Here is a 13,517-nt window from a genome sequence, read left to right on the forward strand (position 1 = left end):
CTCTCACCCGAGGTCGAATCATTGGGAAGTTGGAGGAAGGCCGCAGTGTGACAAGTGTGGCTGCAGAATTCGGAATCGACTTTGGAGACAATTTCAAACTACAGGAACAGCTATCCGGGGGTTCAATAGTGGTCGTCCACAAGGAACCACACCCGCAGATGACCGGTATATTGTCTTACAGGCCAGAAGAAACAGGCGGCAGACAGCGGGAGAAATCGCTAGACACATGACACAGGCGACTGGACGACCGATATCGCGTTTCACCGTGGCCAGAAGACTTCACGGTGGTGGTCTGTTTGCACGACGCCCTATACGGTGTGTACCTCTAACGCCTGCCCATCGGAGAAGGCGTTCTCTGTGGTGCCGGGAACGCCGGAATTGGAGAGACAATGAATGGGGACGAGTACTCTTTACAGATGAGAGCAGATTCAGTCTGAGTAGCTATTCTCATCGCATACTCATCTGGAGAGAGCGGGGAAGCCGCAATCATCCCTCGAACATCATTGAAAGGGACAGGTATGGAGGTCGTGGTGTTCTCGTTTGGGGAGGCATCATGCTTGGTAGTCGTACAGACCTTCACATCTTCGGCGCAGGTTCAGTCAACGTGACCCGTTATTGTAACAAGATTCTTCTTCCATATGTGCGTCTTTTTAGAGGCGCTATGGGTCCGTAGTTCCTTTTCATGAACGACAATGCACCATGTCATAGCACAGTAGCTGCCGAACAGCTCTTAGAGAGTGAGGATATTGAACGTATGGATTGGCCGGCATGATCTCCGGATCTCAATCCCATCGAGCATGTATGGGATTTTCTAGGCAGACGCTTGGCAGCTCGTACCTTACCACCAGTAAAGATTCGGGAGCTTCGATTGGCGCTGCAAGACGAATGGGCAGCAATGCCTCAACAACTCATTGACACCCTCATTCTCAGCATGGGCAGACGCTGTGAAACCTGCCTAGCAGTCGGGGGAGATCATATTCCCTACTAAAGACCGGATGTTTCTTGCTGGAAACCCATCACAGGGATGTTTCGGCCTTCAGCCGCATTGCGCTCCATGCTAATTTTTCAATAAAGCTTCTTTTTATCCCTCTGATTTCTCTTTTAGTAAGTGTTGCTTACATTACACATGTCCTTACGTATTGGGGATCTTACGGCATTAAATGTTTTGATTTGGAAAGCTTTTGTACCATGTTATATTGAAAAAACCCTCTCGTCCTTAATTTTTGCACACCCAGTGTAAGTCTTAGGATAATGAAGCACGTTACTATGGGTTCCCTAAGATTTTTTTTCGGATGGGGGGGCAGGCCTTTTTAATATTTTAAATCACCAAACTGACATGGATTTCGGTATATCCTTTTTCTAGAGCAATTTAAAGAAGCACATTTTTTTAAAGACGCAATATGTGGCAATTCTTAGTACTATGATTGGGAAAAGAGTGAGATGTAAGAACTGCCCCGAGTACGTACTAAACCCTGCTCATATCATTTCCTGCCCTGCCATCCAAAACAAGCTACAACAGATAACTGAGAATTCACACTCAGACAACTGCATCTATGAGAACAACTACAATGAAATAGCTGGAGGCTGTCTATACCACCTTTGGTAAAATTTAGACCATTTATGAACAACAACGATGATGATTTTTATTATGTTTATCCTTCTTTGCTTTTAAATGGCAAACTTTTTTACCTTGTAAAAAAGTACTTTTTGAAAAAAGATTTTCTTATCCCCAGAAAATTTTTAACTACTTCTGTGAGATATTCATGTCCTTGAAAAACATACTTTTAAGTTGCAAATCTATCATTTTTTTGTCTTTTTATGTAAAACTTTTTAAATCTATTTCCGCCATAGTGATGTTTTAAGGCCTGAAAAGGCACTTTTTGGCTACGTTTGACTAACCATTTGTGCTTGGATTAAGAGGTAATCAATTATTGGTTGTCTGAAATGCTATCAATGCTAGCAGTTGTAACAGTAAACTTATGTTGGTTTTAAGCTTTTTTTCTTTAAATCAAAGTGATTACAAACATCTTTCTGATTAACATAAATCATAACACAGAATTTTTTTTTTTTTTTGACCAGTAATTAACTAGTACAGTTAACTAATAAATGATCTAGTTCAATCACTAAATAAAGGCAGACAATTGAAATATCCCTGAAACTGTTTGTTTTTCTTTTAATAAAGGACATTCGCTACTAGTAGGAATAACTATCAGAGCCGTCCAGAGAGTATGTCAGCGAGTTTGGAAACTTGGACCCAGTCAGTGGATGGGATCGAATCGGAATTGTAGTAGTGTATATTGGAGAGAGTAAAATCATGGAAATCGAACTGGGTGCTGAAACTGTCATTCTGCCCAACTGCATTACTGCTATTAAATATTCTATGCATATAAAATACAATTAAACATATGCTGGATTTTCGGAAACTCAATGGCTTATCCGCTGAACCAATAGAACCAAAACTTTAGATATGGGTATTTGAACAGATGCGCTCGTAATTGGGACTGTTTTAAAGTACTCAGTTTCAGGTGCAGCAAACTAATTTCAAAACTTTTGAATAGAAACATCCGCGCTTTTCTTGCGTGAGTTCAGTCAGTGAGTGAGTCAGTTGGCATCACTTTTGACAACTTATTTTCAGTTCCTAATTTGGAAAGAAAATGTTAATTATAGCCAAGTTGGACGACTTTTTAGACTTTATGGGTAATCACTGTTGAATATTCATCATCAAGGTCACGTGAAGTTATTCACCCAATAGACAATCAGAAGCGGACATAGATTGTTGATCAGCGTATTGAAAAATAACAAATGTCGTTGGAATGAAAATTGCTGGCTTACAGCATTTGCAAAGATGAAAAAATGTAGTCTTAGTGACATAAAAATGAAGGATTTTCAACGTACTTTGCATAAGTCACACTGTTGACAAGAGTCAAACACTAAACACTCCGTGCAAAGCATAGTTTGAGGAAAACAATGTGAAACGCAGAGTGGAAAGCATGTTTCTCCAGTCGGTGCTTAAATTTGTCAATGGACAATTTTGTAACTTTTCAATATGCTGATCAATTTGTGCAAGAAAAAGGTGAGTGTTACTTTTAAAAAATTTCGAGATTCATTTTTACTGCAGCTGTGATACTGCGTTGTTCTCAACAATCTCAAACGTATACTTTCAAATAACTATATCTACAACTCAGACTTTATTGCTTCAGTGAATAGGCCGATAGGGTTTAGTATATAGGAGAAACTACTTTTGGACATTTCTTATGCACAATTAAGTATTTTTATGTAATTGGTAATGCCTAAACAGTAATGCGTAAAAAATTAGGTATTGTTCTAGCCGCTATGGTGACTAGATTAGGGTAAAATGGTGACTTACATAACGATGACGTCGTTTCTGCTTGGAGAGGCTGCTATGGACTTGGCGAGATATTAAAGAGTTATTGCTCAGTTGGCATCATTTTTGACAGCTCCTAATTTGGAAAGAAAATGCTAAGTATTGCCAAGTTGGACGACTTTTTAGACTTTACGGGTCATCTCTGTCGAATATTCATCATCAAGGTCACGTGACGTTATCCACGCAACAGACAGTCAGAGGCGGACATAGATTGTTGAGATACATACACACATCATGCGGTCAGATTTTTATAGCAGATATTTTGATTTTTACTGTGTTTAAAAAGCAGTTAATTAGTGGTGGACACTCGTCAATTACTGGACCTAAGTGGTCGAAATTTTCTCTTTTAATTACTATTGAGAAAAGTTGAAATATAGAAAATAAAGCAGAAAAATGATTAACTATTGTGAGATCCTGATAGATTTAATGAGTCGTAGAAAATTTTAAACTTTTTTTCTTGTTATTTTTTCTGTCTTCTAAATAAATTTTGTAGAAGCTTCCACTTCCACGGTCAATTACTGGTGAATCACCCTATACTATATTTTTCAGTGGTCTTACAAAAGATTTTCCTAAATCTAACCCCCTTCCATTTCTTAAACCAAAGCTTTTCTGCAATTTTGTCCTGTGGACCGATGACAATTTATTGAAAACAAAAATTAAAAATTTGGAGATACCCAGTACACATGGTAGGTGAATCTCATACAATTCGCATTTCTTTTCATTTGACTGAGATATTATTTTGAAATAACGCAGTAAACATATCAAGTCGCCATAGGGCGAGTCGATCATAGTGACTATGATTCGTATTACAAAAACCATTATGTGATAGGTGAATATTTTATTGCGGAAATTTCAATCCAGTTATGAATAAAAGAAAAATATTGTTGAATGGCGTAAAAATGTAAATACAGTGCTGTTACAATAGCAATCAAATACCATGGAACCACTACGAACTAAAACTGTAAAACAGAAATCAATTAAACACATGAAGAGCAAAAACTCTGCTGTTGACCCTATTTTGTTCTACAAGATTAGTGGTTCTCCAAAGTTCTTGAAACCAAATACGTCGTCCTCTTACGTCGAGTTTGAAATCACGCGAAACATTTTTATTTATTTTTTTTAATGCTGGTGCAAAGTGGTTTGGAATTAGTTATGCTTTTTTTAAAATTATTATTTGTCTATTTGTTTCTACAGGGGAGATCAAGTTCCGCAAATTACTACTGACTTCACAATATCTAAATGAACAACTTAACGTGTCATATTTGTTGCTATGTCAGAAATAAAATTCGTCTCTGAGAAAAAATTTCATTACATTTTAAATTATTAATTTCAAGCCAGTAATTGTAATATCGAGCATATTTTTAATCTAACACTCATGAAAGAGAAACTTAGCAAAATGTCACCTTTGATATTTCTTTCTACAAATGGCATCATCGTAGCTTTATTAACGTCAGAAAATTCCCAATTGTCACACTGTTTAATTCCTACTTCACATGAATAACAATTGAAACATGCTCATTTAATATTTATCAACAGTGAAAGAAGCTGATGCAAAATCCAATTTCCTTATTTATTTGAATGTGATTGGAGGAAACTTGTTTGAATAATTTAAGAACATAAAGAGATTCAGAAATATGCAGTCGTTCTTTAATTTGAACATTATAAATAAATAACTATATCATGTTTAGAACTGAATCTGACACAAAGCAACTAGAATTTTAATTAAAAAAGCGATAAATGATTATTTTCACGCTTCAAATTTAAAATATTTCAAAAAGCGTACGATTAAACTGATGTTGATATTTCTGATAAATAATATAGCAATGCTCATATTAAAGTTCAAAATAAAAGCCAGATGCATATGAAATTACGCCAATTCCTTCTTCTTTTCTCCTTAATGTTCTAGCATTTATTGAAGTATTTTGATCATTATTTATTATTTCTTTTTCCAAACGCATTTAAACTAACCAGTTACATGATTGAGGTTATTATTTGTTCATGACATGTTACCTTCGACTTAGTTAAATTTTAAGTCGTTTTCTAAAACATATACGGTTGTTAATTTGTAATTTGTCATGTCACAACATGTTTGGAAACGTAACTAATGCTTAAATCAATATTTCTTTAAATGATTAATGAAACAAAAAAAGTTTTAATATATCATGCTTTTAAAATTAGCTAAAAAAATAAAATAATTTCTCTTACTTTCATATAGATTTGAAGCCCCATGCAGTTTCAGAATTTCTTACAGGTTGTCGAAAAAATTTGTGGTCATGAATTTTTAATTGCTATTAATATACTTGTAAGTTTTATTAGGAAAAGTAAGGGTTCGACGTCAGTTTCCTTCAAATTCATTTGGTCAGATTTTTATTTTTTTTTAACACTATCACTTCAAGGTTGCCAGAGGAAGCCATTAGTACAACAGGCACTGTTTTACTTACACAGGCCTGCAACAAAAAACGTGAGTACAAACCAATAGCTTATTCTGGTAGATTTTAGGACGCTGTTTTAGGAAAATGAGTGGATAAATTCATTCATTTACCGACTTTTCAGAATTTGAAATTTTATACTTCAGTAGCCCACCATTAAATATTGATATACTTAAAGGATCAAGGAAAAGGATCAGCATATGGTGTCATAAGTTCTAATAACGACTAAAATTAGGGACTCTTTTTGGGAGAAAAAAAACTGAAAAAAGAATCAATTTTTAATTTAATAAACCTGTCCAAAAAACTAATTTCAACAGAATTATCTTAAATATCGCTAAAAATATAATTTGTTGTGACATATGTTAAAAATCCTTAATAAAATTCTGCTGTTATTACTAGAGGAACTTCAAAAAAATCACGTACGATCGAAATAATGAAAAATTTACTTTTCTCTACAACCTGCCCCCCCCCCCATATTTCATAGTTCTACTTTCTGCTCAATTGCTCTTTGATCTTTGGAACGATGCTGAGCAGAGCAGCACACTTTTTATAAATGTGTTATGAATGTACATTCCCCGCTTAAGATGAATGCATCCTATAATTTTAGAGTTAAAATGTTTAAAAAATTAACCTATCTGTAAAATATACTAAATGACTACAAGAGTGGTCTCTCATACCACTGTACCCGATATACAGTGGAATCTCGATAACTCGACACCCAAAGGGCACATGAAAACATGTCGACCTAAGCAGATGTCAACTTTCTAATTTTCCATTGTTTTAATTACTAAGGAATTTATATATCACCTACTTACTATAATGTTAACATTCAAATTATGAAAATTAATTCCAATAAATAAATTTTCTTTTCGTTTTCTTTTTATTGAAAAGTGCATAATATAATTACTAATAATATTTTAGTAGTTCATGTTTAGTAATTTATAATTTTTGACAATAGGCGAAAGATGCTTCTTTTTAGTTTAAAGATAAAAACTCCTACTCACAACATGTGAACAGCATGGGCAAAACATGTCATGGTGCATTCTTTCTGCAGAGAACTTTTATGAGTACATTTATCCTACCCTTTCCTATCCTTCTAGAACAGTACTAATAGCACAGAGTGTGGAGGCGACTCCGCGGGATAAAGAACGGAATTCTCTTAAAGAGCTTTCCAAAAAAGAATCGACTGACCAATAAACTGCCGCGTAAAATTCAGAGAAGATGTCGACATGAAAGAATCTTAGTAGCAAAATTGGACTAGAATAGCGATGATGTCGACTTAGAAGAGTTTTTGCAAATGTTTGCCAAGTTATAAAGGTCTTCGCCCATTGAAATTAACATTGGGCCAACCATAATAAAAGTAAATGTCGGGTTACCAGAGTAGTCGAGTTGTTCGCGTGTGGAGTTAGCAAAGTTTCACTGTAATAGATCTGAACTGGAGACGTTACCCATTTCTTTGCTGTAGACTAATGATGTGTATTAGTTAGCGATTATATGACATTTAATATAGGCAGCGTTCCGGCTTCTAATCCGATAAACCATGTAAAAAGAATTTTACCTTTCTGGGAGTGCTGTCCAACATGACAACGTAGTAAAACCATACGTGGTGAGGTATTTCTAAAAACAAAAAATGATAGAAGTATTACAAATTGTTGCAGAACTCCAACTACAGTCAACTCTCGATAACTTGACGTCACAGGGGACTTGCTAAAACTTTCGACCTATTGGTAGCTTGAGTTATGAGAAGTTTCCACAGCCTTTTCAAGAGTTTAGGACTCAACGACGACATCGAGATATAGGAATTCGAGTCAAAAAGCAACGAGTCGTCACTAGTTGACTGTATGTCATTCATGTTAATTAAAATTGATCAATTAAAATTAATTTAGCTTAATTTTATTACTAGTTTCAAGCAAAATGTAAATAACATTTGCAATGCAGTTTATTTCCTTACACATGCTATCAACATTGGTAGAAGATATTTGAAAACCTCATCCAATAATTCGCTCCTAAAGCTTTGAACACTATTTTGCATAAAAGTGTATTTTCTGTAAGTTTCGATGAAAGTTTAAGGCTAACGTTATTTTATTTTGACCAATTTTCGCGATTAAAATAAATGCATCTAAAGTATATTAAATATGAACCTTAGCTATCGAAGTTAATTCATTTCATTGCTTCCGGAGTAGATTTTTTTCTGCTAGGCTAGACATCTTCAAAAATACATATTTCTGCTTTAATTGATGCTAAATTTATAACGTACATTTTTGTCTCCCAAAATATTTGAAAAGAAAAAGAAGGTAGTATTTAAATGGTGAAAGTCTTGTGGTTATATTGAGAAAACAAATTTCTTATTAACTGAATCAAAAATCTGGAAATATGATCAATTCTCCAAAAGAAAAGGACACAATACTTTTAGTAATATTTGTATTTTTGTTTTACTTTCAAAAGAATAAAAAATTTGCCTTGATGCGTATAAAAATACATGAAATCCTATCTTTTACTTTTGAAAAACCTTTTTCCAGGAAAAAGCGAAAGTTATTGGAATTTATTAAAAATAATTTCTTTTAATAAGCTAAAATTACAAAAGTTTGAAAGAAAAGATTGAGAGAAAAATCAATTACTCCAGACTTACTTTTAATGATTCGTAATTTGATAAGAAAAAAGAGAAAATTAAAGCCCATTTAATTGGAAATTTTTAAAAGAGCTTTGTTTTTCGTTATGAAAATCAATTCATGCTTTAGAAATAAAAAGCGGAAAAAGCTGTACAAGGAATTTCATTCATTAAAAGCTCGAAAATGTCGAAACCGCTATTATAGAAGAAACGAAAATAGAAATACAAAAATATGCTGAATCAGGTTTGATATTTCACAGCTTAAGAAACATTTGTGAAAGAAAATATTCAAAATTTTCCTATAATGGCCACGCACTTCAATTTATGTGGATTATAAAACATTTTCATATTGCATGAATTTCTTGTACTTTTTCGTTTTAAAAAAGTAACTTATGTATTCCGAAAAAAAAAAGGACATAATATTGGCGCATCAATTTGGAATTATGTGAGCGATATGCTTCATTTGTTAAACTTCTTCAAAATTTGTGAGCAAAAATATGTTTTTGATTTCTTTAATTTAAATATTTACATCAAATTTTAATTAATGCATACGTTTTTTATTTTGCTTTTCAAAAAATGGAAGCAGTTCAGTCCCTTTTAAAAGTGTCTTACTTGACAACTGAAAGAATTGAAACTAATAAAAACGCGTTTAGGGAGTAATTTCAGTTTTTAAAATGGAAACAAGTGGAATTAGTTTCTGTTGACATGAAATATGAATTACCAGACGGGTTATTCCAAACTTTTTCTGGGAGGTGGCAAATAGTCCATTTTCAATACATGAAAGAATTTAGGAGTCAAAAATAGTTTTGACATGAAAGAACTTAGGAAGAAAACATTGTCTAGGAAGATAGCAAAATATATTTTTTTTTTAAATAAATGAATGATGATAACTGTGTATTCAGACGATTCGGAGACCAATTTAACCAACACTGCCTTTTTTCTTTCTTTTTTTTTTTTTTTTTTTTTAATGCTTCAGGTGAAGGATCGTTTTACGTTTTAAATAGCATGTCATAGAAAAACTATGTTCTATACAGACTTTCACAAATCCATTGGAGTCTTTTTATCAGTATTAGATACAAAAAGCAATACTTAGAAAAATATTAAATAAAACGCACATTTTGATACGCTCACTTCCATTAAACCTGGAGAGAAATGTCTTTGAATGCACAATTGAAATAACTTTTTTATTTTAGTCTTTTAATTCAATGTCCTGAAGTAGCCCCGATTCAAAACTTTGAAAGAGCGAACGCTGAAAGATTATCATTGCTAATAATAAAGCTGAAAGTCTCTCAGTCTGGATATCTCTCTGTTCGGATCTCTCTCTCTGTTTCTCAGGATCTCTGTGACGCGCATAGCGCCTAGACCGTTCGGCCGATTTTTATGAAATTTGGCACATAATTAGTTTGTAGCATGGGGGTGTGCACCTTGAAGCGATTTTTCAAAAATTCGATTTTGTTTTTTTTTCTATTCCAATTTTTAAAACATTCTCCCGAGCAAAATTATCATAAGTTGGACGAGTAAATTACCAAGTTATCATAACGTGGAACCGTAACATGGGCAAGCAAATTGGCAAGAAATTCATCCTACATTATTTGTAAAATACAGGTGAACCAAAACGACCTTTTAATTTTTCTACTACGGGCAAAGCCGTGCGGGTACCACTAGTATGGAATAGAAGGACATTTCATACCAACTATTAATCCGTGATAAAACAGCACACAATAGGAAAAAATGAAAACAACAATAGCTTTTAATTTAAAAAATTTCGTAATTTTTATTGCTGATAACAGAAAGAAAGATTTTGCTGTTTTTGTCTTTCGACAAAGATTGTTAAAAGAATTGTCTTATTATCTTCCGATAAAAAGAAATTTTTACAAAGCTAAATTGGTTCATGTTTTATAGGACTGGCTTTAAGGTTGCCCGGATAAACGGAGATGTGTTGTGACAGTAATTATTAGAAAGTAAGACTCGTTTCTCAAACTCTCATTTATGAAACAGCATTAAGATGTTTCAGTACAGATATGATATTCACAAAAAAAAAAGAAAAAACATTTAGTCCCGTAGTTTAGTCCCCATTTAGTTAGTTAGAGGAATGTGTTTTTTATTTCATCAGAAAAGTGAAACAGTTTATGGCAGACACAATCTTATACTAAATACAGCAGAAGATATATATCTCAAATAAAAACTGAATCAGCAGATCTTTTAAATCACGGCCTTGCGGGCATCATCCTCTTTATCCCCAAAAGTAGATATCGATAAATCATAGATCAATCATTTTGACTTTCGTTTTCTTTTCTTTTCCTTAAAGGCATAAAATAGGAACAAAAAACCGTGAATGGAAGATAAATGTAGTTTGTGTGCTATGCAAATTTAACGCCACTTTTCCCATTCATAAGTTTCATCCAAAAAATAGCTACCAGTGAAACCAGCTGGATTTTCTAGTTATTTACCGGCATACTTTACTTACGGAGTAATTTACTATCATAAGTCACTTAAATGTAGTGGCATATTTTGTAGTAATGGCATGAAGAACCCATTTCATAGAGTATAGTTGAAAGTTGTAGAAGGTTGTAAATTAGATGTTATTGAAAATTCAAGTCTTATAAGGGAAAAGCTATTTTACTAGCTGACTTTGTATTGTTGTTCTTATCTTGGTAATACGTTTATTACAAAATACTTCAATTTAAAGTGTATCTATCACAAAACTACTTAGCATTTGTAATTTACTGAAAAAAAAGTCCTAACAATAAGAAAAGTTGAACTAGATATAAATTCTATATCATCATTTGTTACGTTCTTACAAAAGAAGAGTGGCACATTTTGTTGGTTGAAAACAGTGTTAAATGTTTAATATGTATCTCTGATGTAATTTTCATTTTTAGTTAATTGAAAAAATATTGATATGATGCTGAAAAATCGATATTGGTGAACATGAAAGTAGACTTGTTTAAATCTACAGGCTTGTTTACTATTGTCTTATTTTACTTTTTTATCTTTAAAAATACTGCTGTTTAAAACGCATATAGGAGTTGCTCTTTGAAAAGTATAATTTAGCTATGGCAGTAATAATGTTTTGTGCGAATGTGCTTTTTTTCCTTCAAAATACGTTTTTTTTTTATTATTATTTATGTAGCTTGTTACAATGTTTTGAAACGTATGCTGAAATATACTAATAACTTCGGGGCTTAAGAGTAATTATTTCAAAAAGAACTTTGGAAATTACTGGTTAGTAATATTTAATTCTTGGCTTATTTCCGAATGCTTGTGAACTTTTATCTATTTTTGCGGATCTCTAGATTATCTCTGCTGCCTTCGTTTGCTTGGGTTTGTGTTTGGGTTTGGGGTGTTAAGTCGAGGTAAATTATATCGGAAGTTTTTCAATAGTAAACATGAGAAGCACGTTAAAAATGCGAAATCTAAAACGTTGCCTAGTTTTATAATGTGTCAGTTTTGAAGAAATGTTATTTTCCAACCGTTCTTATTCTTTCATGGTAGTTTACCGAGTGGAAAAAGTCAAAGCTGAAAAATATTTCTCTTCTTTTATTATTTTTTTCAACTGCGCCAATTTTTTCTATTTTTCCTAGCTTAATGCAGTTGATTTTGTAATTATTCATAACAGACACAAATTGGCCACGTATCGGATATAATCTGCCAACACGGAAAGACACTAATCTTAGTTTGTCTAACTGTTTAAAATTTCATATAAAGATACAGAACAGAAAGGCATTATGTTCAGCAATGTAAAAACGAAGTAAATTTCTATAGCAACAAATATTAACACTTTTTAATAGTATTTCTTCTAATCTTTACTAATAATAAACTGAAAGTCTCTCTGTCTGTCACGATCGCTGTGACGTGCATAGCGCCTAGACCGTTCGGCCGATCCGATCTCTGTGACGTGCATAGCGCCTAGACTGTTCGGTCGATTTTCATGAAATTTGGCACAAAATTAGTTTGTATCATGGGGGTGCGCACCTCGGAGCGATTTTTCGAAAATTCGATGTGGTTCATTTTCTATTCCAATTTTACGAACAAAATTATCATAAGATGGACGAGTAAATTACGAAATTATCATAAAGTGGAACCGTAACATGGACACAAGGCAGTTGGCGAGAAACGAAATTATCATAACGTGGAATCGTAGCATGGGTACAAGCCAATTGGCGAGAAAATTCACCATACATTATTTGTAAATATACAGGCGAACCAAAAGATCTTTTAATTTTTCTATTACGGGCAAGGCCGTGCGGGTACCACTAGTAAATCTATGTAAGCAAATACTAAGAGTTTAATTCAAGGTAAAACTCATTAATGTTTTGGCATCCTAACTTTGTGTTATCCCTTTATTTTGCAGTGAATGCAGCGAAACTTAATTAAATGCATTCCTTCTACATAAAGAAATTCTGAAAATCTTTAGAATGTAAAATTAAGAGTACAGTTTCTCTTAAATATCTGCCTTCTATAGAAACAATTTCCTGTGACAGAATTACTACTAATTTCAACGAGATCTTTAATGTTAAAATAATGAAGCAATTTGTTTCCTTAAATCTAATTAGAACTGATGAGTGGCTTAGTTGAGTTTTACGAACTTGAAATCAATTTGATGCAAGTGTTTCATTAGAATATTTTTGAAGTTCTTTAGAAATGGGAAATATTTGACATTTCTTTCTCAAGAGGCTTTGAGCTTTGATAAACAACTTCATTCTCTTCGTACTTCGGACAAACCTCTCAACAGTTCTAAGGAAACTGTTCTGGAAATGTTTACAGGAAACTGTAAATCGTTACTTTAATTAAACATATCAAAGTGTTTTAGTAAGATATTGGCAGAATTTCTTAAAAGACATTCCATCTGAGGATTTTTTTTCAAACTTATTTTATATTGGTTATTTTATTTTGGTTTCAATTTGTGTTATGCATTAAGCCAACTAATATCTATATTTTCGTATCATTCTCGTTTAAAATCCTTTTGTATTGTAGTTTGTTTGAAACTATTTTGTGTCCTATAAAAGAAAAGTCAGTTAGATACACTATATGACCAAAAGTATTGGGACACTTTCAAAAATTTAGATTTTAAAGGATTTCTCGAGAAGTAAAA

This window comes from Uloborus diversus, chromosome 1 (genome assembly GCF_026930045.1).
Source record: "Uloborus diversus isolate 005 chromosome 1, Udiv.v.3.1, whole genome shotgun sequence".
In the NCBI taxonomy this organism is placed as follows: Eukaryota; Metazoa; Arthropoda; class Arachnida; order Araneae; family Uloboridae; genus Uloborus; species Uloborus diversus.